At 54.4% G+C, this 27146-nt stretch overlaps 1 protein-coding gene across 4 annotated transcripts in view; it reads right to left on the bottom strand.

The window, feature by feature from the left end:
• The window catches only part of ADARB1 (adenosine deaminase RNA specific B1), a 134691-nt gene extending 111004 nt beyond the window's left edge, over positions 1–23687 (bottom strand). Inside the window, exons 1-2 of one of the 4 annotated variants that reach the window (XM_086676157.1) lie at positions 12739–13285; positions 12502–12635 (exon numbers count right to left, since the gene is read on the bottom strand). The gene's annotated coding sequence lies outside the window, so the exon portion shown is untranslated. Of the gene's footprint in view, positions 1–12501; positions 12636–12738; positions 13286–13317; positions 13335–23516 lie in introns of those variants that run through there. The other 3 variants (XM_086676156.1, XM_086676158.1, XM_086676159.1) reach the window with 3 other exon arrangements.
• Positions 23688–27146: the final 3459 nt, after the last annotated feature.

Here is a 27146-nt window from a genome sequence, read left to right as displayed (position 1 = left end):
GAATTCACCACAAGACCCGAGGAGCTAAGCATGAGAACGAGGCAGCAGACTGGAGACAGAAAGGTCCAGAAACCACTGTTCCGGCCCCAGACTGTCCACTTCTTGGTACAAGGAGCCCAGGAATGGAAAACCACACCAGCCAGGTTTTCTGCTACACGCTGCCAAACCAACCCTGACCCAAACACAGGCCACGGAAACGTGGGCACAAGTCCTATGAACAGGCCTGCTACAGACCCAGATCCACAGCAGCGATCATGACTGCCTCTGGCCTCCAAAAGCTCGTGTTCCAGGGCAGAGGGAGAGACAACACGTAGGCCAACCGGCAGACAGGGCCACGCCGAGTGTTTATAGAGCGGGGTGACGTGGACAAGGACAACACGGGGACACAGTCTCTCCAAGGAGACAACATTTGAGCTGATGGCCCAGAGACAGGCAGGTGGCAGCCTTACAAACACCTGGGAGATAGATGACAGTCCCCCACAGGAAGAACGGGGGGGAGGGGTCTCCATTTGTGCAGATCGGCAAACAGGAAAAATGGAGGGAAATCACCCAGGGAGAAGGCCTGCGCACTTTTTCCTAAGGGAACTTACTTTCCCCATCATGACAGGAAGTCACTGGAAGGGGTCAAGGAGGCGTTACCTGATGGGACGCGCCCCTCGAAGGATATGTGCAGTGACCCCATGAGGGTGGACCACACGGGAGCAAGTCTGGACCCCGGAAAGCCAATGAAGAGCTCCTGGGGCTCAGAGAGGGGGATCAGCGGGGGAAGACGGGAACACATTTGGAGGAGCTGGCAGGCCTCGTGCAGTGAGCAAGGTGGGAGAAAGGAGTGAGAATGGTCACAGGCCCCCGTGGGAGGCAGTGGGAGGCAGGGATGGGCCGGGATCAGCTCTGAGCAGGTGCACGTGACCCCACTTCCAGAGTGGAGGGCAGGGGCTGGGGCTGCAGGGCAAACAGGCAGGAGAGGCATCCACACCCAGAGCAGGTGGGGAGTGTGGCCCTTGGGCCAAGGGCAGGTGGGGGATGGGGGACCAGGTGGCTCAGGCAGTTCTGTCAGATGCTGCTGAGGGCCTGAGCAAGACAGGGACAGGACAGTGGCCACTGACCTTGACAAAGACAGGTCACTGGTGACTCACAAGAATCATTTCAGAGGGACAGGGAGGCCAAAACCCAACCAGAACAATCAAGTAGGTGGTGACAGTGGGGGCAGGCATCCGAGCTGGGAAGCCCCAGCATGAACACCACCGTCTGCCGTCCCCCACGTGGAGGTCCTGGCTCGGTGATTCCTCAGGTCACCTTTGTGCATGTACTGCTAGATACATAGGAGTGATTCTTCCACAAAGTCACTTCCACAAGTCATTTACTTGCACCCTCTCCCCCCATCCCCATGCGAGGGGCACTCGGGAAAGATTGGCAGGGAGGAGAGAAGAGCCACGTGAACATCGCCCACCAGGACAGGGTCCTGAGGATCCACAGGTGTGGAGCTGAGACACAGCCGGACACAGCACAGCACCAAAACACCAGAGATACACTTTCCCCCAAATCCACAATTCAAAACCATCCTGGGGCATTAATAAAAGCTTTTCAAAATTTTACTTAAAGATTTCCGAACATAAAGGTAACTCCAGACGACAAATGAGCCCGGGCTCTATACTGGGCTCTCGGCAATTGAGAAGCTCTGCCCTGGACAAGAGTCAGGACGGGCAGCCTGACGGAAGCTGAGACCGTGGGTCTTTAGTGAGGCTCAGAATACACACTGGACACTGCACTCGAATCCAGCTGTGCGTCAAGTTGTAAAGAATGTTTCTGAATAATTTGATGTATTTTATTTCTCAAAAGAGCCTCAACTTTTAAAAAAAATTTTGTGTTTGTTTTTGAGAGAGAGAGAGAGAGAGAGGGGGATGCAGAGTGTGAGTGGGGGAGGGGCAAGAGAGAGGGAGACACAGAATCCAAACAGGCTCCAGGCTCTGAGCTGTCAGCACAGAGCCCGAGGCAAGGCTCGAACTCACAGACAGCGAGATCGTGACCTGAGCTGAAGTCAGACACTCAACTGACTGAGCCACCCAGGTGCCCCTATCAAACATTTTTTAAGCCCCTACTATACCACGGCTGTGCAGGGACAGGAAGCGCAACCCCCAGGTACTTATCAGGGCAGAGAAGAGGTAAGTGCCCAGAGTTACAGCCAGGAGGACACAGAATAATTAAGTTCTGGCCTGTAACTTAAAAAATGCAGGTCTTGGGGCACCTGGGTGGCTCAGTTAGTTAAGCACCTGACTTCGGCTCAGGTCCTGATCTCACGGTTCGTGGGTTCAAGTACCACCTCGGGCTCTGTGCTGACAGCTCAGAGCCTGAGCCTGCTTCGGATTCTGTGTCGCCTCCTCTCTCTGCCCTTCCCCTGCTCATGCTCTGTCTCTCAATAATAAATAAACATTAAAAAAATAAAAAGTAAATAAAAATAAAGAATAAAAATCCAGGTCTCGGCCGGTAGCATGTACCTTCTGGGCCTCATCACCCTGCCAGACTCCTGCTGCAGCAGACCCATCCCACCACACCCCCCAGATGTGGCTGCCTGTGCGTCCTCCAGGCCCCTGGTATAGGGGCCTCTTCCTGGGATAAGACAAGGCGAAGCGGGGTGAGCCCAGGCCAAGAGACAGGCAGGTCCGCTCAGACACCACTGTGCACACACAATGACAGATTTCAGCCTCAGATCACGACCACCCTGACCCTCGCCACACGGGACAAGGACTAGTTCCGGAACCACAGAATAAAATGCAAGAGGTGGCAGGAAAACACTACCAGGTCAGAGAACAGCAACAGCGTGGCTGGGAGGGCTCAGCACACACAGAATGCCCACTTCTCTCTTCCACTCGCAAGGGACGTCAGCAGGCATTTCTGGGGACCCGCCACGGGGAGCGTAAGCAGATGGGGGACAGAGCAGCTGGTGCACCCGGGCCTAGTGCTGCGAGAGGGTCCCTGCAGCCGAAACCCGGCTCTCACGACGCTTTCCTCCTGGGACCTGGGGACCGCTAAGCACAGCCCGGCACAGCATGCCAGCCGCTCAGCACCCCAGCGCCCCCCAGCCATGGTTCACGCCAGGCTCCTCTGTGGCCTGAACCACGTGAAGGTGGGCATGTGGCCCCCACAGTGTGGCAGGAGCCATGCCCCTTCCTTCCTCTGGCAACCCTGCTTATCTCAGAGCGTGGGCTTCCTGGTTTTCATTGTTTACTGTGTAAATACTGGGCTGGGGGATGATATGAGACTCATCAAAAGATTTCAATAACCTAGTAACAGATTACCCTGTCGGTGCTAGAAAACAAGATAAAGATTTCCTTGGCCCTAAAAAACTAAACGTGATAGTAGTTTTGACATCTCAGGACCTGAGATCTACCTTTAAGAAAGAGAAATAAAAAATACAAAAATGCATGACGATGAATTACTCATATTTTATAGGATCGGGAGGCTTTATTTATCAAAACGGCTTTTTAAATAATTATTCAGGTAAAGTTAGACTTAAGATATTCAGAGCTTCACTGATTCCCTCCACCTTACCTGTGTTTTAGGACGATCCCTACTGTGATCAGTACTTTAACACTTAAAGAAATATGTTTTGTTCTTCCATTGACATCAAGAGTATCACTCTGGCTTACAAATTTAAGTACAGATAAAGAAGATGTACCCATTTGTTAAAATCTAACAAAAGCCCAACAATGGAAAAATGACTTCAGATGATGGCTCTTGAATTCTCATTCCAAGATTTAAAGGTTATCTCTAAGGGTTCAACTCTCATATTAAGACTTAGTCCCCTGGGGCGCCTGGGTGGCGCAGTCGGTTAAGCGTCCGACTTCAGCCAGGTCACGATCTCGCGGTCCGTGAGCCCGAGCCCCACGTCGGGCTCTGGGCTGATGGCTCAGAGCCTGGAGCCTGTTTGGATTCTGTGTCTCCCTCTCTCTCTGCCCCTCCCCCGTTCATGCTCTGTCTCTCTCTGTCCCAAAAAAAATAAAGAAACGTTGGAAAAAAAAAAGACTTAGTCCCCATAATTATTATTTTCAAAGATTAAATTCCAAAGTGCAACTATACTGAGAAAAAGATAATATTTATCCCCACGAAGATGCTTTTCTTTCATCTTTGATGTCCCTCTTTCCAATCCCTCTCAGCAGCCAGATGCACTATGGCAGAGGTAGGGGGGTGGGGGGTAGGGGGCCAGCTCAGCCGGTCCCTTCCATGAGGTGGAAGTTGGCTGAGGAGAAAAGGAAGAGCCTCCGAGGTGTCCCTCCATCCTCAACAGACACCGGCTAGTCAGGTGTCATTCGAGACCAGGGCAAGGAAAGGGAATGTGTTTTTGCCTCTGGATCTCGGCTGAGGGCCAGGCACACCTTCTAGGCCAACGGGCCCAGCAGGCCAAAGGTTCTTCTGTGCACCAGAGAATGCTAGGGGGCCAGGAGCCAAGACCCACCCACACTGTGCTTTTCACACTGTTTCCCAATATCCTCCCCAAGGAATGAGCAAAGTTGATCTCTAAGGGCTTTTTAATTATCTGAATAAACAAAACGGAACTATTTTCTCTTATTAAAATGAGCGGATGGATTTCGGAGGTCCCCTGGCCTGCCTCCAGCCCGCCTACCCGCCATGACGGCTAAATTCATGGGGGTGGGGGTGGGGGAGAGCCTCTAGACGTTTCTCCCCCAGGCAAACCCGCCACTCTCCCCGGGCTGAGGGTCCACTGGAGAACGGGGACTCGCATCCTTGATCTCCTCCACTCCCACCTGACCACACAGCGTGGAACAAATGCCCAACACGCCATATGGTGCTTGGGAACCGGACTCCCATCCCTCGGGGCCAGCGGGCTGCCAGAGGCACAGCCCCACGCGCCCTGAGGCCTTCAGGAGCCAGACAGAGACCACCCTGGGAGGGAATCAGCCCGCTGGCATCCAGAGAGCTGCAGCCGAAGGTGATGAGCCACCCACGGCTCCTCCTCAGATGACGGTCCCCGCACCTGTGTTGTCTCACGAACCCTTGCAGGCACTCTACCGTCGCAGCCCTTGCAAAAATTAACCTTTCCTGATGTAACACCACCAAATCCAGTTCCTTTGCCTTTTCATCATGAGAGTTTAATAAAAGCAGAAATAATCATATAAGTAGTTGGGCTAAACACCAACTAACACTGAAGCAGGGAATTTTGAAATCAAGCAGTGGAAGAAATCACACTGATTTAAGGGTGATTTAAGATAATACCAGGGGTAAAGACAAGCGGAGGTCTGAGTGAGGAGAAAATCGGCAAGGCCAGTCAAACTGGAAAAACATGCAGCTTAAAGGTACGTGGGAACCTGTGCTCCGTGAAGAAAGACACCGAGTTATTCATTCTCTGCCGCACCTTTGGCCTCCAAAGGGCCTGACACACAGTAGGTGCTGAAAAGCTACCGGTCAAATGATTGCATACGTGACGGAAAACAGGTTCAGTTTATACGGGGGAAGACAGAGAGCTCCGTGAATATAAGATGCTACCAACCCCTCAGATTATAAGACACTTACTATCATGGGACCAACATTGCCCTTCTAATACAGTTAGTGCTACAGTAGCAACCATGGGCCAGATGTCACCTTTCCGATAAAAGTCACTGTGAGTCCTACGTTTTACTCCCTATAAACAGGTAGCTCCGAGAGGCAAACACAGAGTTGTAAATGCACAGAAGAGAAAACAAGAATGATGTGAAGGTCACACCAGGAGCAAGGACAGGATGGTGACCAAGGTCGGACCGGTGGCTACCCCAGGCAGGCAGGACAGCTGACTTGGACAGACATGAGGAAGCCTCAGGGTGGATGGCGGAGATGGTCACGTGATCGCACACAGCCGGGAGGGTCACCAGGCTGCACCGGGTTTCAGTGGTAGCTGGCACCAGCCCCTAGCAGCTAAGGAGAGAGGACTATCACATTTTCTGGAATTTGGGGAGCCTGCTGACAGCTCACTGGTAGCTTGAAACAAGCAATGGTGAGAACATTTACGCCACAGAAACTGGCAAATGCTAGCCATCAGGGCTTTTTACGTCCCCCTCCCTCCAGAAAGCCAGCTGTTAAACATTTACCAGCACAGCACTACATACACCTTACAGTATGTAAACTATACTCCAAAAAAGTAAAAAGCTGGGGGGCTGAGGGGAGGAAGGACTTTTTTGATAAAGGAAAAGGCCTTGCGATACGTAGAAAATTTAACTTTCAATGTGTTGAAAGTAAAGAACGAAATGTTTAACAGCAAGAAATCTACTAATGAAATTTACTATATTAACAGATTAGACAGGAAAAACCATACAACCATCTCAACAGATGCAGAAAAAGCATACAAAATTCTACTGCTATTCACGAGAAAGCTTATTTTAAAAAACTCTCAGCCAAGGAGGAAGGTGACCTGCTCACCTAGATAAAGGGTGTGCACAAAACAGCTACAGCAAATACCACACCTGGCGATGAAACACGAGCATCTACACCGGGTGGAAGCCAGCGCAAGAGGGGCGCCTTGACCATCACTGCCGTGCGAGCAGTACATCTGAGGTGGCACCGGGAGCCCCAGCCAGTGCACGAGGGGAAAGTACAAAGATTAGACGGAAACGGCATCACCTGCACAACTTGATCCCCCACCTAGAAAACACAAGACACGATCGCAAGCTGTGCGCATAACCGGCATGCAAACCCAAGAGGCTCCCTGCACGGCAGCAATAAGCCATTAGAAGCGTAACTGGAGAAACCACTCAGCACGTGGTAACCGTGGGCACAGGGCAGGCTGCTCGGGGAGCAGTAGGCTACCGGCTACCCAGCTGCAGAAATGTCACACCTCACTTCCAACCATATAAAAGCAAATTTCACATAGGTTAATGAGCTAAGTGAGGACAAGAGGCCACAAGAAATGAAAGAGGAATGCTCCTGAGGCGGGGCAAGTGTGCTCAGACGGGACTCAAAGCCCAGGTCGTAAAGGAAATGTCCAATACATTTTAACATATAAACATTTAAAATCGCTCTCTGGAAAAAAATAATAAACTCAAAAGACGTAGGAAAAGACCCAGGAAAAGACCCGTAGCCACGTGAAATCCCCGATACGGGCCTCCGGTGTCCCCATCAGCCAGGGCCCCGACCGCCTCCCGGGCACAGCGCGGCCTCCCACTGGAGCCAGGTGATCCCGACGCAACCCCCCTGCCCCTCTCCCCAGGAGTGGAAAGCACAGCTCCAGAATGCTGCACCGCGGGCTCAAGGCCACCAGAATTCCTAGTAAGATGGAAGGAGAGGGTTTCCCACTGGATACAACTCTGAATCCCCAATGGCAGCTCAGACGATGGGAGGACCGGGTGGGAGGACCAAGGAGGTGGCCCCATCCTCACCCTGAGCACCACAGGTGTCTGGTCATGTTTTGTTATGTGCTTTTTCACCTTCCTGTTTTGAAACTACAGGCTTACAGGAAAGCCGGAAACAGCAGAGAGTGCCCACCTGTCGTTCGCTCAGCCTCTCCTAACGTTTGCGTCTTACCGCATCACTGATAAATTACTAAGCTAGCAGATGATCCCGGCGCAACACTATTAGCTCAACCACGAGCTACATCTGAATTTCACCCGTTTTCCTACGAAGACCCCTCTGTGCCAGGAGCCCATCCGCAACCCACGGTGCGCTTCACCATCATGTCCCCCCAGACTCCTCTGAGCCTCCACCACCCCTCAAGCCTTCCTTGTCCTCTGGGACCCTGACGCTTGAAGAGCACAGGTCAGGTGTTCCTCCGGGGTCCACTACCTCTTCGTGAAAGTGCTGTGATTACGCATCTGTGGCAAGAACACTGGACACATGATGCGCCCGTGGGGCATCTGGGCTATATGATGGCGACCTGTCTTACCACAGGTGACGTTAACTTGGGTCACCTGGGTTAGCTGGTGTCCGCTGGCTTTCTCCACTCTAAAGTTACTATTTTTCCCTTTTTAATAAGTAAATAACTTGGGGAAGAGATAGAGCCCAGGCTAATATCCTGTTTCTCCTCAAACTCTCACCCACTAATCTCAGCCCCCATCCCTGAGTCTCACCTAAACTAATCGTTGCTGTACTGTCTTTTCTACGTCCTCACTCTTTCTACACGAATTAGAACCCTTCTGTCGGGAAGAGCTGCTCCTTCTCCCCCCGTTTATTTGCTTCTTTATTCACTTATTTATTTATATCAGTACAGAGTAGTGGGTATTTATTCTAGTCTATGGATTATAAACCGATCCTATCATCATTTTATTTCCTCGCTCAGACTGACTCAACTCTGGCCATCTTTGCCGCTGGGGGTGGGCCCCCGTGCCCTCTCGACACACCCCACCCTTTCTGAGCACCTCCTTACTTTCTGCACGGCCAGGTGTCCTGGCTGCACCTGTCCCTTCCTATCGGAGGATGATATCTGGCCATGCTCGCCATTGCTGGGGCCTGTCAGGGGACGGAGACCCAGGGCACGTGCGTGTAACCCTCGTGCTCACATCCATCTCCGCACGTCCCCTTACACACCTATCCTGATGTGCACACGTTAGAGACCGTGGGTTTACACTGCGACCTGGCTCTGGTCGCCCACCCAGACGGACGACCTGTTCAGTCCTGGGTGCACACAGAGTAGGTTCACCCTGAGAACCTCACCCCCATGACAAGCACGGTTCTGTACAGCCCTCGGCCTCACAGAACGCAGCCAAAATGCCGTCTTCCAAGATGAGGCTGCCACCTTTCTTCCCGTCCCTTTTCCCGTGGCTCCGTTGTCGTTGGTGGGGACATTGAGGTTTGCTTCTGTGTGTATTCCACTTTAGCGGCCCCCACCTCATGGCTGAAGTTAATGTGCTTCATTCGGGGGTGTGTAAACAGCGCGGTGGCTCCCAGAGTCAGGCTGTAGCGAGTGGTGTGCTTGGAGGGACACCGCGCCCCCACACCTGCAGCCAAGTCCACTCCCCTGTCCCTCCCAGCCTCTCCCACCCACCCCCGTGGAACCAGTCCAGCCCCTGGCTCCGGCTCGTCCGTCCCGTTCCCTTTGGCACGAACGCGCAGCCACGCCCGTGTCTTCCCACGGCCCTTCTTCCTGGTGGACAGAGCACAGCACCCTCTGGCAGCGGGCCTCGCTCGCTCCCTGGGTCTCGGAAGTCACCTCGAATCAGTTCACAGAGGCCGTACCGTCCTGCAGGTGGCACTTTGCGCTGTGGTCGACACACCTGCATGGATACGGAGGTCATTTCCATATGTGTTTCCATAGAGTTGGAGGTGCGCCCTCAAGCTAGACTCCTAGAAGAGAAAATGCTGGGGCGAAGCACCAGGCACATGGGGTTCCGCAGGCTGAATGGGGTGTTTTCGTGCCCAAGCACACAGCACTGATCTCAGGCGGAAGAAATAAACAGTCAAATGATGGGAAAGAGCTCATCTGCGGGGACTGACACAGAGGGCTGTCAGCATAAGCCGCCCTAGTAGCCGACGCTCAGCATTAGGACTGTGACATCTCACCCTGGAAGTAAAAGGTTCATGCGATTCAAGAAGCTCAGCGCACGGAGACAGACCTAATGAGCAAGCCAGCTAAAATCTAGCAAATGGTCTTTACTAGTATTGTCCGTAACAGTGAAATGTTTTTATCCTAAACCCCATTTCGAAGCCCACACCCACGCGAGCACATATCCACACAAAGCCGTGTTTGCTAATGTTCGGATCAGCCTTATTCACAGTAGTCGGAACGTGCAAACACTCCAAACGCCCAGCCCCGGCGAAGGGACAGAAAAGATGTGCTGGATCCACGCAGGCAGGACCACCTGCCTGTGGTCCTTACTTACCTTACTTACCTTACTACCGAGCAAGTAACAGGAGCAAAGTATCGATCCATTCCACAACATGGGCGGACCCCAAAAACCTCGTTAAGGGAAAGAAGCCTGACCCAAAAGACTACATGTTGCAATGATTCCATTGAAGTGAAATGTCTAGAAAAGACAGATTTGTAGAGACAGATCAGTGGCTGCCAAGGCCTGCAGCTGGAACGGGAATTAACACAAACACAGGAACATTCTGGGGTGACGGAAACTTTTTTAAACTGGACTCTGGTGGGACACCTGGGTGGCACAATCGGTTAAGCGTCCGACTCTTGGTCTGGGCTCAGGTTTGTGAGTTCAAGCCCCGCATCGGGCTCTGTTTTGACACTGCGGAGCTTGCTTGGGATTCCGTCTCTCCCTCGCTGTCTCTGCCTCTCCCCGACTTGTGCGTGCGCACTCACGCTCTGTCTCCCTCTCTCTCCAAGAAAACTTGAAAAAAATGTAAAACCGGACTGTGGTCCAGGCTGCACAACTCAGACATTTGTGAAAGCCACTGAATTGTCTTGTCTACAGAGGGTACATCTCATGACAGCCGCTTATACACAAAAGAAAACAAACCCTCCTCACAGAGCTTCTCCCACCGGTTATTTCCCGAGCGCGTCCCCTCAGAGCACTCAGAAAGGTGCACCCCCAGACAGCTGGGTCGCACGTGCGACGGCACCGCTTCTCCCGACGACCAGCGGGACTGGGAAACACCGGTCGGCTCTCCCACATCCTGGCTCCTCCACTCACAGCCGGGCTCTGTCCCAGGAACCCAACGTACCCTGCACAGGGTGGTCCCGGCTCAAAAGTCTGGGAACTAAAGGGAAGAAAACTCCCTTTCCTACGGCAAGGGCTTGCGGTGAGAAACACCTAAGTTCATCAAGCCCTCCTCTCCCTGCCCGGCCCTCCCCCCACACAGGGCGTTTAAGGGGAGCTGGGGGGCACCGCACACGGCACTCTCCGCTCCCTCTAGAATACTCTGCCGGTTTGCGCAACACCCGCTCTTTCTATGAAAATATCAGGCCACTCACAGTTTCGTCAGAGGGAGAAAATCAAAGAATAGAAAGCTTCATAGTAGAACGATCAACGATGTCACTCGTTCATGTGCATGTGGGTGAAAGCCCTCTACTGCGTGACACAAAAAACGTTAATGAGGGAAAACCCCCAGAGTAGGAGTGACAGGAAGTGAATAGAGCGCGAGCTACATTCGGGTGACACTGCACCACGTACTCAGGACACGCAGCCAGCAGTCCTGAGAGGGCGTTCCCTCGCGCCACTGCCGAAACCAGCCAAAAGGTGATGGGAGTGACTTTTCCATAGGTCTTCGGTGATGGTCAAATCTAGGTTGAACTCTCTGACCCCAAATTATCACCGCTCCGAATTCCTACGATTCGTTCCCATGAATTGCACATCTTCCTGGATTAAGATTCTGCAGCCCCAACTCCCAAAGCGGCTTCCAGCTGACGCAGTTTACTGCATGTGCCGCGACAGCCCTGAAACTGTTAACCTAAAAAATGACTACACGAGGCCCTTGAAACATTTAGATAACTTTTCGGTGAAAGTAAAGTTTTACTGCATTGCCAACCACAAAAGAGGCAGCCCGCCCAAGAGCACCGTGCTACACCAGAAACATACCGTAAAAGCCAGCGCGGATCATGGACTCAAGAGCGACCACTCTGTTGGACTATTATTTGGGGTAGATTCCTATTCTGAAAAAGAATCCAATTCGAAACGATCCAGGCTAATAAACATACAGTTTCACGCGACTGATGTCACGCATCGCCAGGACAGAGCAGACGTAACCCCTCAAATCGCTGCTCTGTAGACGGTGGCCTGAGCACGTAGGTCCCTCTTCAGATCGAGCCCAGGTCTAGACCACGTGAAGCATCTGAGTGAAGTCTCACCGTTGTCCGTCAGTCTTCGGGTAGTGAGCGCTTCACACAGGACCCTACTCCCCGTCTCTACCTGGGGACTCCCCCTGAGTGAGCCCCCCTTCCTAAGGCAGAAGCCCTGCCCTCACACAGCCCCGACACACATCAGAGGCAGGTTGCACCGACCGACACAAAGGCTGGCCTCAAAAGAGAGAAAGCTGGCAAAGCAGGTGCCCGGCAGAACCAACTCCCCACAAGAGAAGAAACGGAGATGGAGGAGAGCCGGGTGCCAGGTCGGGGAGTGAGCGTGGGCAGAGGGGGCCCGCGGCCCCGCAGGAAGCCTGCTCCTTGGCCTCACGCAGAGGGTGGAGAGCTACCCGTGTCCTCGAGTAAATCCCCCTCCTCAGGAGAACCAAGCGCGAGAACACCCAGAGAGCCAGAGAATTCACGCACGCCGAGCCGAAACAAGAAAAAGAAGTTGGGTCTGTGTGTGCGGCCTGCACAGAAAGGCACAGAATACGAGGCAAGCTCCAAACTTACCCCCGGCCTGACCAACAGATCCGTTAACAAGCTCAGTTCCTAACTCTATGATGTCACGGCAGGGGTGCTGACTCAATACCGCCTCCCATGGAATGATCTGTATGCTTTAGACTTACACACCTGAAAACAATCCTCGCTCAATTTAGTTCCAGACAACCAACAGAGTCCAGTCCCCTAAGACTAAGAAAATGGAACAAGGGAATCCCCTGGAGCCAGAACCCATTCCTCCACCCCCGAGATGCTGCCACCTGACCCCCCCTCCTCCCACACCTCGCCTCTTTCAGCAGAGCTGCCTGGTCCAGAGCGGGGGGACAGGATACTCTGTGCCAGGCGCTAGCCCCTGGCGGACCGTAGCAGCCGCGAAGGGACGGGACATTGCCCACTTTCAACACAGGACTGCGCACAGGTTCTAGGATAAACATTTATTCAACAGCTCGCTGAATGGCCCCTGAAACCCTCAGAATTTATTAGTTTACTCTTGCATACGAGAGTCTCCTAGAAATGGAACAAACCTTGGAAGTCACCAACGTGACTGCCCTTGTTTTCCACTCCAGGAGCCTGTGGCAGGGTGGGAAGCAGATGGCCCAGCAAGTTCAGAGGCAGAGCCGGGACGAAATCCCCAGCTTCCTACACTCTGGGACACTCTCGCTTCCTCCTCCACCAAGCACCTTACAAGCCGCCTTCTCTCCAGGTTTTAAACCGGTTAAGTAAGCCTTCACCGCCGAGTCAGGTGTTTTTCATCGTATTTGGCTGCTTTTCTGAAACCTCCCAGAATTACTCATATTCTCATTTCTGTCACAACGTCGCTATATCCGTAACGTCGCTATATCCGTTACGTCTCTGACGGTTATTACTTAAGAGAATGCTTTTCAGTTGTAGGGCTGCCCTCCGGGGTTCAAATGGCAGCAGCAGGACACAGCTGCTCTCGTAGGTTGAGGGCTCCCTGTTCGCAACAGACTAATTTACTCTACCGTACGTCATGGTTTTAGAATAATTTTGAATGTTTTGTAAATGTTTCTATTCTACGAAGAAAAGCACAAAAATCTGGAGATAACACAGACATACGGGGCATAAATAGATGACTGATTCACCGAGTACAACAGGAGCATGGGAGGGGCAGTGCGGGAGGCAGGCAAACAGCTTCGATCGGCTCGCCACTTCCTACCTGGGCAGAAAGTAAGAACACGTTAGTCATTTGTCCACAGACACTGACAACTGCCTCCTCTCTGCCATGCACTGTTCTGAGCCCTCAGGAGGGAGACAGAGCAAGACCCCCGCCTTCCGGAGGCTTCTGCTCAGAGGGCAGCCTGATGGGAGGGAGGAGGAATGGATACGGAGGGACAGCAGGGCACAGTGGGTGAGAGGTGAGGGTGCGGAGGGGTGAAGCCCAGACCCCACAGCCAGAGGGGTGACCAAAGGGGACAGCGGGCCCCTGGGGGGACTGAGATGGGGGAACTTGCAGGGCTCCGAGCAGGAGAGTGATAGACCCATCCTCCCCACTTAGGGCTCCGCTTTGGCTGACGGTCAGGAACAGGTGGAAGGAGGCCCGGGGCAGGAGCATGTGGAGCAGAGAGAGGGTGAGGACAGTTCCACAGAAGGGGAGCCCCCTCAGAGCATCACGAGCAGCGGGCTGGATCAAGCTCGCTCCGACATGCCTGACACACGGGAGAGCTTCATATGCATTAGCCAACACCACCCGGTCTCCCAGAACTTACCGAGCCCCTTACATCAGTTCCCCGTCTGAAACACAGAGGTGACCCACGCTCAAGGTAACACTCGTGAGGAATAACTAGGTACCCGGGACTCTCAGCTCCGGACCGTTCCGTGTCACGGCAGCATCCACACGTGCACCTGTCTGTGTTTTACAAACAACATGGTACACAGGCTCCTGATCACACGGAAGGATATTAACATTCTGCACGTCGCACACCAAGGGATGAGCAAACTGCAGATTCGAAGAGAACCCGCTGTGAAATGATGCCCGTAAGTGAAGACCCTTCACCTCGGGTCCTTCTGCCACCGAGCATCATGGCAAGCCAGGGAGTTCCAAGGGCGCTTCTTAATCCCTCCGGTCTCCTCATCTCCTGGACTCGACCCGCCGCCAGACCCTGCTGACTCCCGCTCACCCTGGCACCCCGGCACCCCACCACCCCCTCCCCCCAAAGCCTTCCCGCCATCCGGAAGGGTGCAGAGCCGGGCCCTGCACGCCTCAACCTTGCCTCCACCACGCCCCCCCCATCAACAGCTGGTCGGGGGCTACTGCCCACCCCCCAGCTGCTCCAATAAGCAGGGTCCAGGCAGGGAATGCCCTCGGCCCCTCTCTGGGCAGGAAGAAGAGCTCATCTCTCCTCCAGGCCTCAGCGCGGCACCCCTCCCGAGAGAGGCCCCTGTGCAGAGCGACGCCTCAAGAAGGCACAGCCCTGGGGCGCCATCTGCCGCAGCCCTCGTGCCTTTGGTCACCGCACAGACAAAGCAGCTTCGAGGACGCCTCGGTGCCCGGTTTAGCCTCCAGCTGGAACACTGGCCCAAGGAGGCAGAGGCCTTCTCCTCCAGAGTGTGTCCTTCCACGATGACTCACACAGAACCTGTCACCGCAGGCAAGGGTGCCAGGGCGGTGGAAATCAGTTTTCCCCTTTCCCCGGCACAGACCATGGGCACACAGGGAGTCGGGGGGCTTCTATACACTTCATCCCATTGGCTGAACTACAGAGAACACTGATATTTCAAAACTCCACACCTAAAAAAAAAAAATCAGATAACCACAAACAACAAAAACCAACATGCAAGGCATGCAAGGAAGAGATTTTACCATTTTAACAGGTAACTTTTCTTTACATTTTTATTTACTTTTGAGAGAGAGAGGAAGCAGGGGAGGGGCAGAGAGAGGGAGACACAGAATCCAAAGCAGGCTCCAGACTGTGAGCTGTCAGCACAGAGCCCGACGTGGGGCTCGAACCCACGAACCATGAGATCATGACCTGACCTGAGTCGAAGTCAGACGCTCAACCGACTGAGCCCCCCAGGCGCCCCTTGAACAGGTAACTTTCAGCGAATGCAGCCGCCCTGATGACGTTTCAGCATAACTGGGCCCAAGCAACACCTGTCTGCCTCAGGAGGTGGGGGCTGTCCTGGACGCAACACCGGCATCCTTCTAGATACTGTAAGACAAATGAAAACAAAGCAGCAGGCGAATCTTGCTGGTCCTCTGCTGTGGTACCAAGTTTGGTGACTAAAGGTGCCAACTTCTAGTTAAGTTAATGACACTTTTAGAGATAAGTGAATTGTAGGGGCACTCGGGTGGCTCTGTCGGTTAAGCGTCCAACTTCAGCTCAGGTCACGATCTCACAGTTTGTGGGTTCGAGCCCCACGTCGGGCTCTGTGCTGACAGCTCAGAGCCTGGAGCCTGCTTCGGATTCTGTCCCCCTCTCTCTCTGCCCCTCCCCGGCTCACACACTTGTGCGCTCTCTCTTTCTCTCTCTCTCTCTCAAAAACTAAACATTAAAAAAAATTATATAAGTGAATTGTTTTAATAAAGAAAAATGCCATTTCCACATATATCTTTCTGTAAGGATGCCCCCAAGGCATGTTTAAACACCGTAAGCTAATAAGAAACTGATCCTAAGTCCTAGGGCACGATTCCCCAGTTTCTTGGACTGAGCACAAAATTATCTTTTATTTTATGCCCTCCTTTCAAAAGGGCAGCATGTCTCTGAGAAATATTTTTGAAGTGAGTCAGTTCCCACGTGCAGAGGTCCTGTTCCTCCAACAACCCCTCTCACCTTCTCAAGGACTTGCCTCTTGCAATTACCCTTTTTCCAACACATTATAAATTTGTCCTTCTCTACTGGATTGCCCCTTAGCCCATAAACACACCGTAATCGTTTCCATTTAAAAACCCAAATTACATAACTCCCTCAAGCCCACGGCCCCTCCAGCTTCTGCCAACAATTCCGCCCCATTTTAACAAAGCTCCCCTAGAGAGTCCTCTACCTGTGACATCCTCTGTGACACCCCCTCACAGTCTCCTCGGCCACCATAAGGCTCACTCAGGAAGCCCTGGACTCCAGACCAGAAGACCCTCCTAGTTTCCTCCTTCAACAGACCCCTTTACGACGAGTATTGCTAGACCCTCCCCCTCCTCCACTCCTCCCCCTCTCCTCCTCCTCTTCCCTCTCCCCTCCTCCTCCCCCCCTCCTCCTCCTTCCAGGCCCCCTCCTCCTCCTCCTCCTCCTCCTGGGCCCCTTCCTCCTCCTCTCCCCTCCCCTCCTCCCTCTCCTCCCCCTCTCCTCCTCCTCTTCCCTCTCCCCTCCTCCTCCCCCCCTCCTCCTCCTTCCGGGCCCCCTCCTCCTCCTCTCCCCTCCCCTCCTCCCCCCTCTCCCCTCCTCCTCCCCCCATCTCCCTCACCTCCTCCCCCTCCCCATCCTCCTGTGCACCCCTTGCCAGAAACCCCCAGGCTTCATCCCTACCTTTCTGCTCATCTGTATCTATATCCACTGCAAAGCCCATGGTTTCAAATACCAGCAACAGGCAAATGACTCCCAAATTCACATATTTGACCCCAATCTCTTCTTGAGCCAAACTTTGAATTTCCACTAGTATCCAAACATCTCCACTCGGATGACTGCTTATAAAAACAAGTGAGGTACTATTTTAGGCACTTTACGTTGGCTCAGTTTGTAGGCCCAACCACCAGAGGATCGAGGCTGCCGCTGTTCTCCCTAATTCACGGATGAGAACACCAAGACAGAGAAAGATTAAACAGCTCGCTCAAGATCACGCTTCTGAAATGTGACGGAACAGAGATTCGTCCCACCTGCTCACGGCCCAGTCCGTGGGTGTAACTGCTGAGGAACCGTCTCCCGCAGGGTCCGAGGCCTCACGGGGCCAGTCCCCAGCTCCTGATGTCAGCCTCAGACTTCTCTATCCCAAGGCCAGCGCCAGCCAACCGCTCAGGCCAACAACCTTGGGATCATTCCGGATGTTCCATCTCACGGCAAGTCTACAGGCAATCCTGACGGGCCTGCCTACAAAACACGCTACGGTTCATCAGCTCTAAGCGTGCACTTTCCGCCTCTGAACAACTGTGAAATCGGAGGTGTCCCACAATGCTGTCAGCCGGGCAGGAGGGGATACGTATAGTGACTCTTGCCCGGGCACACTCAAACTCAGCTGTTACTCTTGGAGGCACGACAGGAGACAGGACAACACAGCCCGCCGACAGGTCAGTCAACAAACCATTTAAGGACCAGAAACCTCTCCTTACTACCTGCCAGTAAGATCAAAAAAGCATCTAAACTCACAGACCAGGTCTCAGCCGCTTGGAAGACACCCCAGAGGGGGGCGCCTGGGGGGCTCAGTGGGTTGAGCGTCCGACTTCGGCTCAGGTCATGATCTTGTGGTTCGTGAGTACAAGCCCCGTGTCGGGCTCTGTGCTGACAGCTCAGGGCCTGGAGCCTGCTTCAGATTCTGTGTCTCCCTCTCTCTGCCCCTCCCCCGCTCACATTCTGTGTGTGTGTGTGTGTGTGTGTGTGTGTGTGTGTGTGTGTATGTCTAAATTTAACTAAACATTTTTAAAAAAGGAAAAAAAAAAGGAAGACACCCCAGAGACAGCAGTGGTGAGGTCTTAAGGAATGCCAGCACAGGGAACAACGTGGAAGGCAGCATGACATCACATCGATGCTTGGTCGAAGGATGACCGGGAAGAATCAGATTCTAAACGGAAAGAAATTTTAGAATTACTTATTTTATTTTACTTCACTTCTATTTTCCTTTTTGATGAAAGCACCACAGTCTGATTTTAAAAGTCTTCGCTCAAAGTCCAAGAGCACTCTTGATGAGCATAAGTGAGGCCCAGGCAATATGAAAGGACTGCATCACAGGGTAACTGGCAACATTTGCCCGCTAAGAGTACAAGCCTGAAATACAGCCTGCCAGATCTGAGCTCAACACCTGTGCCCTGGCCCATCGTGGTCCCCCCACGCTCCTGCCAGCACCCCCTGGAGGTGGCAGGGGAGGCGAGAAGGGCCCCTGCAGTCACAGGGCTCAGTGCAGTCCTGCCTTTGCCACTGACATGTGCCCTCGCTGGGCCCCGTCTTCCCCACAAGTAACACGGAAGACTAACGTGCCCACCTCTTGGACTAATGCAAAGCCAGCTAATACACAGAAGGTGCTTTAATCCCCTGGCACGTCACAAGGACCTAATAAACATTAGCTGCATGAGAGCCAGAGTGACTCTTTTATTTTTTTAAGTCTATTTATTTTGAGAGAGAGAGACAGAGAGAGAAATGAGCAGAAACGGGCAGAGAGAGAGGGAGAGAATCCCAAGCAGGCTCCGTGCTGTCAAGGCACAGCAGCTGGGGTGGGGGGCGGGGAGAGGATCCTCAAAGCCACGAACTGTGAGACCACGACCTGGGCCAAGATCAAGAGTCAGATGCTTAGCTGCTTAACCGATTGAGCCATCCGGGCACTCCCAGAGAGATTCTTCTAAAGATAGGTCATGACATCCCCTCCTTCAAAAGTCTCTAAAGTCAACTAGGAAACAAAAAGGAAAGAAGGAAGGGAGGGAGGGAAGAAGGCTTCGCATCACAGGGTGATTACAATCTAAATTCCTCGCCACAGCTCCAGACCTCCTGCCTCCCTCCTCCTCACCGGCCTCCCACGATTCCAAACCCAAACCCAGGACAAGGACGTTCCTCCAGAGCTCCCAGCTGCCTGGTAGTGCCCAGCTCCCTCCGTCCCCTGAGCCCTCTCAGGCCCCCGCCCACCCTCGATCTCATTTTGTTTGCCCTTCCTGGCACGGAGGCCTTTAGCTGGGGTGCACTGCCCCATCATGGGAATCTCATGAAGGCAAGAGCTACCCTTTACTGTGCTCACACCCAAGTCTCCAGTGCCCAGAAGAGAATCCAGCGCATGGTGAACACCTGTTGGTGACCACGTGTGAGAAACAAAACTGACCTAAAGGCAAGCAGAATTTCTCTGCACCTGCAGTAAAAACACCAGGTACCTTCAAGCCACTTCCACACACACTTAACCCCTCTTCATTTTAATCCGTCACAAAGACGCTACACTGAACACCAAAGTCATGTTTTCTTTGTGCGCTCCTAGAACAGCAGCCAGTAATACTATAATCACATCACGTTTTTAAACGTGATAACATGATACTCGTGGTCTACGCCCAACAGCCATCAGGCTATGCGGCAAGGTTATGTGAAGACCTCTCTCGGCTGCTGCATCTTCCCTGTCCACACCCCAAATAAAACTTAAAAATTCATTCAAGGAATAAAGATATTTTAATTATTTAAATACGCGATTTGGGGTTTTTTTAATTTTTATTTTTTTAAGTAAGCTCTATGCCCAACACGGACGGGGCTTGAACTCATGGCCCCTGAGATCAAGACTCAGCATGCTTTACTGACTGAGCCAGCCAGGTGCCCCCCAACGTACAATTTTTAAATGAAATTCTCACTATAAAACTTTTCTACCACACGTTATGAATATATTTTTAAAGGGTTTTTTTTAACACCACCATTTCCATCACACAAATTATAAATTTGGAAACTCATATTTTAGAAAATTGACACACACACACACACAAAAAAAACCAAGGGTTTTTTTTAATAATTTTTTTATTTTTAAAGTATTTATGTATTTATTTATTTATTTGTTTATTTATTTATTTTGAGAGAGAGAGAAAGAGAGAGAGAAAACGTGAGCATGGAGGGGCAGACAGTGAGAGAATGAGAGAGAATCCCAAGCAGGCTCTGTGCTGTCAGTGTGGAGCCTCACGTGGGGCTTGATCTCACAAACGGTGAGATCGTGACCTGAGCCAAATCAAGAGTCAGATGTTTAACCAACTGTGCCATCCAGGCGCCCCTAAGTTTTTAAATCAACTTGGAACTCTCTAAGTTTTTCAGTTTCACACTAAGATTGACACTTTTTTTTTTTTAATGTTTATTTCTTTTTGAGAGAGAGAGGGAGGGAGGAGTGAGGGAAGGGCAGAGAGAGGGGGAGACACAGAAATCGAAGCAGGCTCCAGGCTCTGAGCTGACAGCAGAGAGCCTAACACAGGGCTCAAACCCGGGAACCGTGAGATCATGACCTGAGCCAAAGTCGGACGCTTAACCGACTGAGCCACCCAGGTGCCCCAAGAGTGACACTTCTTCTTAAACAAAATTTTTATAGGCTGGTAAGTGTACAGTCTCACCTATTAATCTTCAAAGTATTCTTTCTATCTCCTATTTAAATAAGAGTCCTTTATCCTAAGTATTTACATAGCTCATCACAGCAGTCCAGGGAATAAAACTCCATTCTTAAATAAAACTTACGCCTAAGGGATTCTGATGGCTAATAAAAATGATTAGGTTTTGCTTGCACCCATATATAAAAAATATTCACTGCACCACTGTTATAGCAAATATTTAACACTATATTAAAACACATATACAACTGTGTCTGTATCTTGACTGCTGCTGGGAGATACACAATCAATGGGCCACAGCAGGTGGAATGAATGGAATGAGGTTTAAATCTCGGTACTTTCTCAATGTACTTTGTGCAACCTTCCATTTTTAAATCCATATGTAAAAATTGTAATGCTATACATTTCAGAGTCTTATATTTTATTTTTAAAAATCTAGTGCTATAAAAGCGGTTACTAACACTGCCAGTGCTTCAACTTTTTGAACCCTGCCTGTCCTGTTCAGCGCTGCATTGCCCAGGCCTGTAACAGGGAGGGCCCAGCACACAACAAGCCACAGATTAAGTGTCTGTCCACTGAATTAAGTTTGCTTTATTCATTCACCAGACAAATACAAGTTCAAAGAATTTTCTTATCCCAAAAATCTGAAAGCAACCGAAATGTTTTTAGGGCGTGTCGATTCACCAAGGCGCGCATTAACCTACGAACCAAGAAGTTGTTCTCCGGTGATGTTCTTGTTGAAGTCTCGTCTCTTCGCCTCCCAGCACTGACTTTATGAGCACAGGGCACCTCGAGATACATGTGTCATCAATTTCTCAGAGCCGGACCAATTTTCTTTTCACCACTGCCCCCTGCAGAAAGGCCTCCTTTTCCCCCTTCCAACCATAGCTTCAAATTTTGTCCACGAGGTAGCTGAACACATCCAGTCCCAGGAACCCTGAGACATCTCACAGGGCGTTACTCACCGACAAGACAAGCGTTCTTTCCCAAACCCTGGTGAGTCCCCTGCCTCCACCCCCAGCAGGGCCCCGGATCGGCATCCGCACCCCGCTAGGCGCGTCTCACCGAATACTTCCCAAGCCCCTGTGGCGGGTGTTCACTCGGAGAGGACCCGCCCACTGGCGGAAGCACGCAGGGAAAGGCCCCTAATTCCCGGTCCAGGGTGGAGCACACACCGCCTTCTCCCCTCCCCTCCCCTCCCCTCCCCTCCGGGCAGCCCTCGGCAGGCAGAGGGGAGTCTCTGCCCCCAAGAAAAGACGGCAACCAAAGACATTTCCTAGGGACTGCTCTTGAGACAACCCGCTGTTTTAGAAAATGCAGCTCTGGTGGCACCTTTCAAAGGAGTAAAACACACAGGTGAATTTCAGAGAAAAGGAAAAGGACTACAGAAATACTTCTATTCCCAAAGCTTACTGATCTATCCTCTTAATTAGGGCACTAAGAGTAAAGCAGCAAGTCTGATAATCCAGCCACTTTCTTTATACTTAAGAACGGAACGCTAACCATTACGTTTTGTTTAATAAGGGGACAAAAACGTCCTTATCAGCAGTAACTACCAAAATCTGCTGGCTAAAAATATCAACTGCGAACCAAACACAAGAGTGCGGGACTCCGGCACATATGGGGACCAGAGCACCCTTCTCGGGACCCCAACACTTTCAGCGTCCACAGCCCAATGTGACACATTCCCTCGGACCGTCCACAGCCCGGTAATTTTCCTACTGCAGATCTGAACACGTCAGAATTCACCTCGGGCCCCCAGTCGCCCCAGATTGTTCCGGATCGCTCCAGACGCCCGGCACACGCCGCGGGAACTTCCCCGCCCCGGGCCGCCCGCGGCGCGCAGCTTCCCACGCGGACACGGCGCCCTCGGGAGGGGACGGGAGGGGACGCGGGGCCATCGGGGGTGTAGCCCTCTCCCGGGGGGCGCAGGCTCAGCCCAAGGGCGGACTCTGCCCTCCGCGCACGTAGAGCCTCTGCACGGACACGGTGCCCTCCAGAAGGGGACGCGGAGCGGTCCCGGGCGCAGCCATCCTCCCCCAGGTGAAGAGCGTCGGGGCGGACACGGCACTCCTGGGCACGGGAAGGGGCTGTCCCTGGCGCAGTTTCTCACCCCCCCCCCGGGGCTCAGCTCCATTCCGGGGTGCAACGTCCCCTCCCAGGGACGCAGTCTCCCCTTCATCCCGGGGCGCCTCTTCATCCGGGGCGCAGTGTCCCCTCCACTGGGGCGCAGCTTTATCCCGGGGCGCAGCCTCCCCTTCATCCGGGGGCGCCGCCTCATCTGGGCGCAGTGTCCCCTCCACTGGGGCGCAACCTTATCCCGGGGCGCAGTCTCCCCTTCAACCCAGGGCGCAGCCTACTCTCCCCGGGGCGCAGCCTCTCTCCTCCCAGGAACGCAGTCCGCCGCCCACCCCCCCAACACACACACATACACACACCGGCGGCAGCTTCATTCTGGGGGCGCCGCCACCCCTTCATCCTGGGGTGCAGCCCCCCCGCACGGACGCAGCTTCAACCCGGGGCGCAGCAGCACCACCACCACCACGGGCGCATCTTCACCCCGGACACAGCCTCCCCTTCATCCCGGGCGCAGCCCCCCCCCCCCTCCCCGGCACGGGCGCAGCTTCATCGCGGCGCGCAACCCCCCCCCCCCCCAAAACCACCACGGGCGCATCTTCACCCCGGACACAGCCTCCCCTTCATCCCGGGCGCAGTGCCCCCACCGGGCGCAGCTTCGTCGCGGGGCGCAGCCTCCCTCACCCGCGGCGCAGAGCATCCCGCGCAGACGCGGCGCCCCGGGGAAGAGACACGGGCCGTCCCGGGCGCAGCCTCCCCACCCCGGGCGGCCCGCACCCCGCCGGGCAGCCCCTCCGGACACCCCCGCCGGGCAGCCCCTCCAGCCCCCGGGCCCCGGGCCCCCGGCCGGGCTTCACGGGGTCCCGCTCGAGGCGCACGCCCGGCCCGGCCTCACCACCTGCCTGGCGGCGCTTACATAAACGCGGCCCCGGCGGCGGTGCCCGGCCGCGGGATCCGAGCCCCCGCCCTGGCCTCGCCTCGCCGCGCGTCGCCTCGCCTCGCCTCGCCTCGCCTCACCTCAGCCGCGGGCCGCTCCGCTCCGCACGCCGCGCGGGGCTCGCACCGCCAGGCCGCCCGGGCTCCGCTCGGCCGCCGGGGCTGCGGCGCGCTGGCCGTGGCCTGGCGCGGCCCCGAGCGCGGCCCCGAGCGCGTCTCGACCCGGCCGCCTCCGCCGCCGCCGCCGCCGCCGCCGCCGCCGCCGCCGCCGCGGCCGCCTCAGCCTCCGCCTCAGCCTCCGCCCTCCGCCCTCGGCCCTCGCCGCCGGCTCCGCCCTCCCCACCGCCCCCGCCGCCGGACGCGCGCACGCCTGGAGCTGGGGGAGGGGGGCGCCGGGACGCAGGACGTGCGCGCGCCCGCACGCCGCGCCGAGCCCCCCGCTCTCTGTGAGCTGGCCGGCGGCCGGGGGCGGCGGGGGGCGGCGGGGGGCGGCGGGGGGCGGCGGGGGGCGGCGGGGGCGGCGCACGGGCCGGGCTCCCGCTCCAGGTGCACCCGCGGGGTCCTAGCCGTGCCGAGCAGGATCCGGGCGCGTGATAGAAGGTGGGGTCCCCGTCCCCAGGCCCGGGAGGTGTCTCCCTCCCGCTCCTGCGGAGAGCTCTCGGGGAAGTCAGCAGCCGGTCCACCGTATCGCAGTGGAGGCTGTGGTTGGGTTGGTTGGTTTGTGTGATAATAAAGGCATTTTAAAGCTTTTTTATTTACAGCGTATGGAGTAAACTTACTTCTTTATATTGACCGACTTTTCTACGACTATACACATGATGATAAGCACATGGAGAAATGCAGCGCTTCCGAAGACCAGAGTGACCAAGTCAAGGCTGCACTCTGTTCAAAACAGAAAATAAACTAAAGCTTAATAAGGAAACATCTGTAGTTCTTGAAGGCAGGTGCTGACACCAGGGCAGTGACTTTCTAGGAGACAGTGGTCAGAGTCTGGCAAGCCTGCGGCTTTTCACCTGGCTCTTAACCCCTGCAGAGCACGTGGCTGTGGAGGTTAGACACCAAGGGCAAGTCGAGCTGCTGCGGCTCAGAGGTAGACTTTGGCATCTCTTAGGCCCAGCTGCCTGTTTCCCCAAGTGTAAAACAGGTCAGAGAAGACTAATGCCGGTAAAGAGCCCAGTCCAGAGCCTGGTGTGTGGAAGGCACTCCATCAGTGTTCGCTAACGCTGTCATTCCCAGAGTCCCGTAGCGGAACACAACACCACAAGGAGCTCAGTGCCCTGGAGCATAAATTAACCACAGGGGACGGTGCCGCAGCAGGCCGCGTATCTGCTTCAGTTTGCTGTCTGACGGTAAAGGAAAAGCCTACCTTTCGGGCCAGCTAGCTGACAGGCGAGCCCATCGCCCTGCCTGAGGGCCACGCGCTAGGTACAGAGTCCAAAGGAGCGCTTGGACGACCAAGTACGAATCAAGACCCCTGGAATGCCCTTCAGGGAGTCCTCCTTAATGAACGAGTATGTGCATGAGTACCTGCGATCTAGTGCTATGAAACAGACCACCCCCAAGACCACGTGGCCCAAAGCAGTCGTGTAATGGCTCACGATCCTGTGGCCAGCAGCTCCCGCAGCTCATCTCTGCTTCATGGCGTGTGGGGCCGCACCCACTCTTGCGGGCCGCCAGCAGGGACCACGAGAGGAACCAGGCCGCCAGCAGAGCGGCCAAGGTCGCTTCTCATGGCCATGTGACTCCCGTCGGCAGCAAGAGGATAGGCCGAGCTCAGCGCCCGGGGCACTTCCAGCCTCTACACCACATTTACTAAAGTCCCATTGGCCAAAGTAAGTGAGAGAGCCGCGCCCTGAGTGGGCACGAGGGGGGCTGCCCAGGGCACGGTGGAGAGACGTGTGACCCCCTCTGGAGGCCGCCTCCGCGCGGTCTCCTCCAAGTATCGTCTTCCACAGAAAGGCAGCATGCGGCCCTCCCGCAGGAGCTGACCTCCAGCACGGACCCGGCGAGGAGGCCGGGATCGCTGACTGCCCTACCGGCTCAGACAAGTGCTCTCCAGAGCCAGGCTTGGAGCACCGTCCCTGACGTGGAGGGATGGCACGCAGAACGCGCCTCTTTATGCTGACGTGGTGGAAAGCAATCTCCAGACGCTGGCGCCAAGACCTGGTGTCGTGGAGTACCAGCACGCCCACTTGGTACCTGTGAGGTCCGCTGCCTTGATGACGGATCCCACAGCCTCCGTGGGAAAGCCCTTCGGCCCCCGGCTTACAGGCAGTGTCAGACACCTGGGCGCGGGGGCTGTTCCTCCGGGCTCCACGGAGGTGCTGGCAGTTTACGGCACCGGTGCTATCACCTGGCAGGGCCTTCAGCGTGAACGGCAGCCTGCAGGCCTGGCCCTGCCCTGCCCCCCAAACAGTCTGTTGTTTACCTCACTCACGCAAATTGTGAAAATGAAATATCACTTTGATGTCCTGAAAAACTAACCTGACGCTCAAATGCTTGTGTACGGGAATCCAGCCTCCCTCCTCCATCTGCCCCGGTGACGGGGCGTTAGCGTTGATATGAGCGCAAGGACCTGTCGTCTGCCGTGGCAACAGTCTATACAACACCAAAAAACCACCGTGACCCCTTTTTCCCTCTAGCTGCCGTGCCCATGTAGCTGGATCCAACAAGGAGAATTAGAAATCACTCTGGGGCCCCCAGGCACCTATTGGACAGAACAACAGGCCTTGTGAGCCCGGGACGGTGGCCTCCGGCAGACTCCGGAGATGGCGTGGAACCTGGGCTGCAGGCAGCAGCCTGGAGAGCCCACTCAGGAACTGTGGGGAGAAGGGAGGGGTCCAGCCTGACCACACTGGAGCTGCTGTGCCTTCATTCCCATCCTGGGCTTCCAGAAAGACGTTCGGTTGAAGGAAATGTTCCAGGCCTACAGGTATAGAAACGACTCGTTTGTCCAGGCCCCCAGCAGAGTGTTAGCCAGAGGGCTGAACCACATGACCTGTGCATAGAGGGGCGCTGTGGCTCTGAGCCATCAGGCTGGCCCGGCCTGCTTTCTGCCCCTCCTTTCTAGGCCTCGGGTCCACCGTGCCCTCTGCTCGCACAGGGTGACCACGTGACCCCAATACTGCCTCCCCGAGGTGATGACATTCCCGACATGTCCTGCTGAGTTACACCCTGGTCATAGTCACGGTTTACGCAGGTGGATGACCCACGTACCTTGGGTGTGGATTTCCATCATTCAACTCCAAGGGCACCTTTTTCTTGTTCTTTTGAAGCCTGCTCCACTGGGATCCCTGCGTCCAACCAAAAATGTATCTGACAAAATGTGTGTTTCCTTGTTTTATTTAGTTCTGTCCGGTGTGCTTGGGAGAGGACGCCCACGGTACTTTTAGACTGTAGTCTAAAAGTAGCCTATTGATTTCTTGGATTCTAAAAAAGTCAGGAAGATACAACTGCTAATAAGAGGTAACCAGTACACTGTGATATGTTTATCTGAGACAAATTTTTTGTCCTGTGTTTATAAAAAGCGTGACACTGGAGTGACGAGAGCCAGATGGTTCTCAGCCTTCAATCAGCTCTTCGTGGGAGCAGAAGGCCCTGCATGGAGCCTGCCCAGCTCATGATGTGCCTCCTTCTCTGGGTCCCCCAGCTCCCCCCCCCCCCCACCCACCTCCGTGAGACCCTGTGGTCACAGGACCTTGTTTGTGCAGA

This window comes from Puma concolor, chromosome C2 (assembly GCF_028749965.1).
Source record: "Puma concolor isolate L17-30 chromosome C2, mPumCon1.1.hap2, whole genome shotgun sequence".
NCBI lineage: Eukaryota > Metazoa > Chordata > Mammalia > Carnivora > Felidae > Puma > Puma concolor.
Note: the sequence above shows the minus strand (reverse complement) of the source record. Positions and strands in the feature narration are given on the sequence as shown.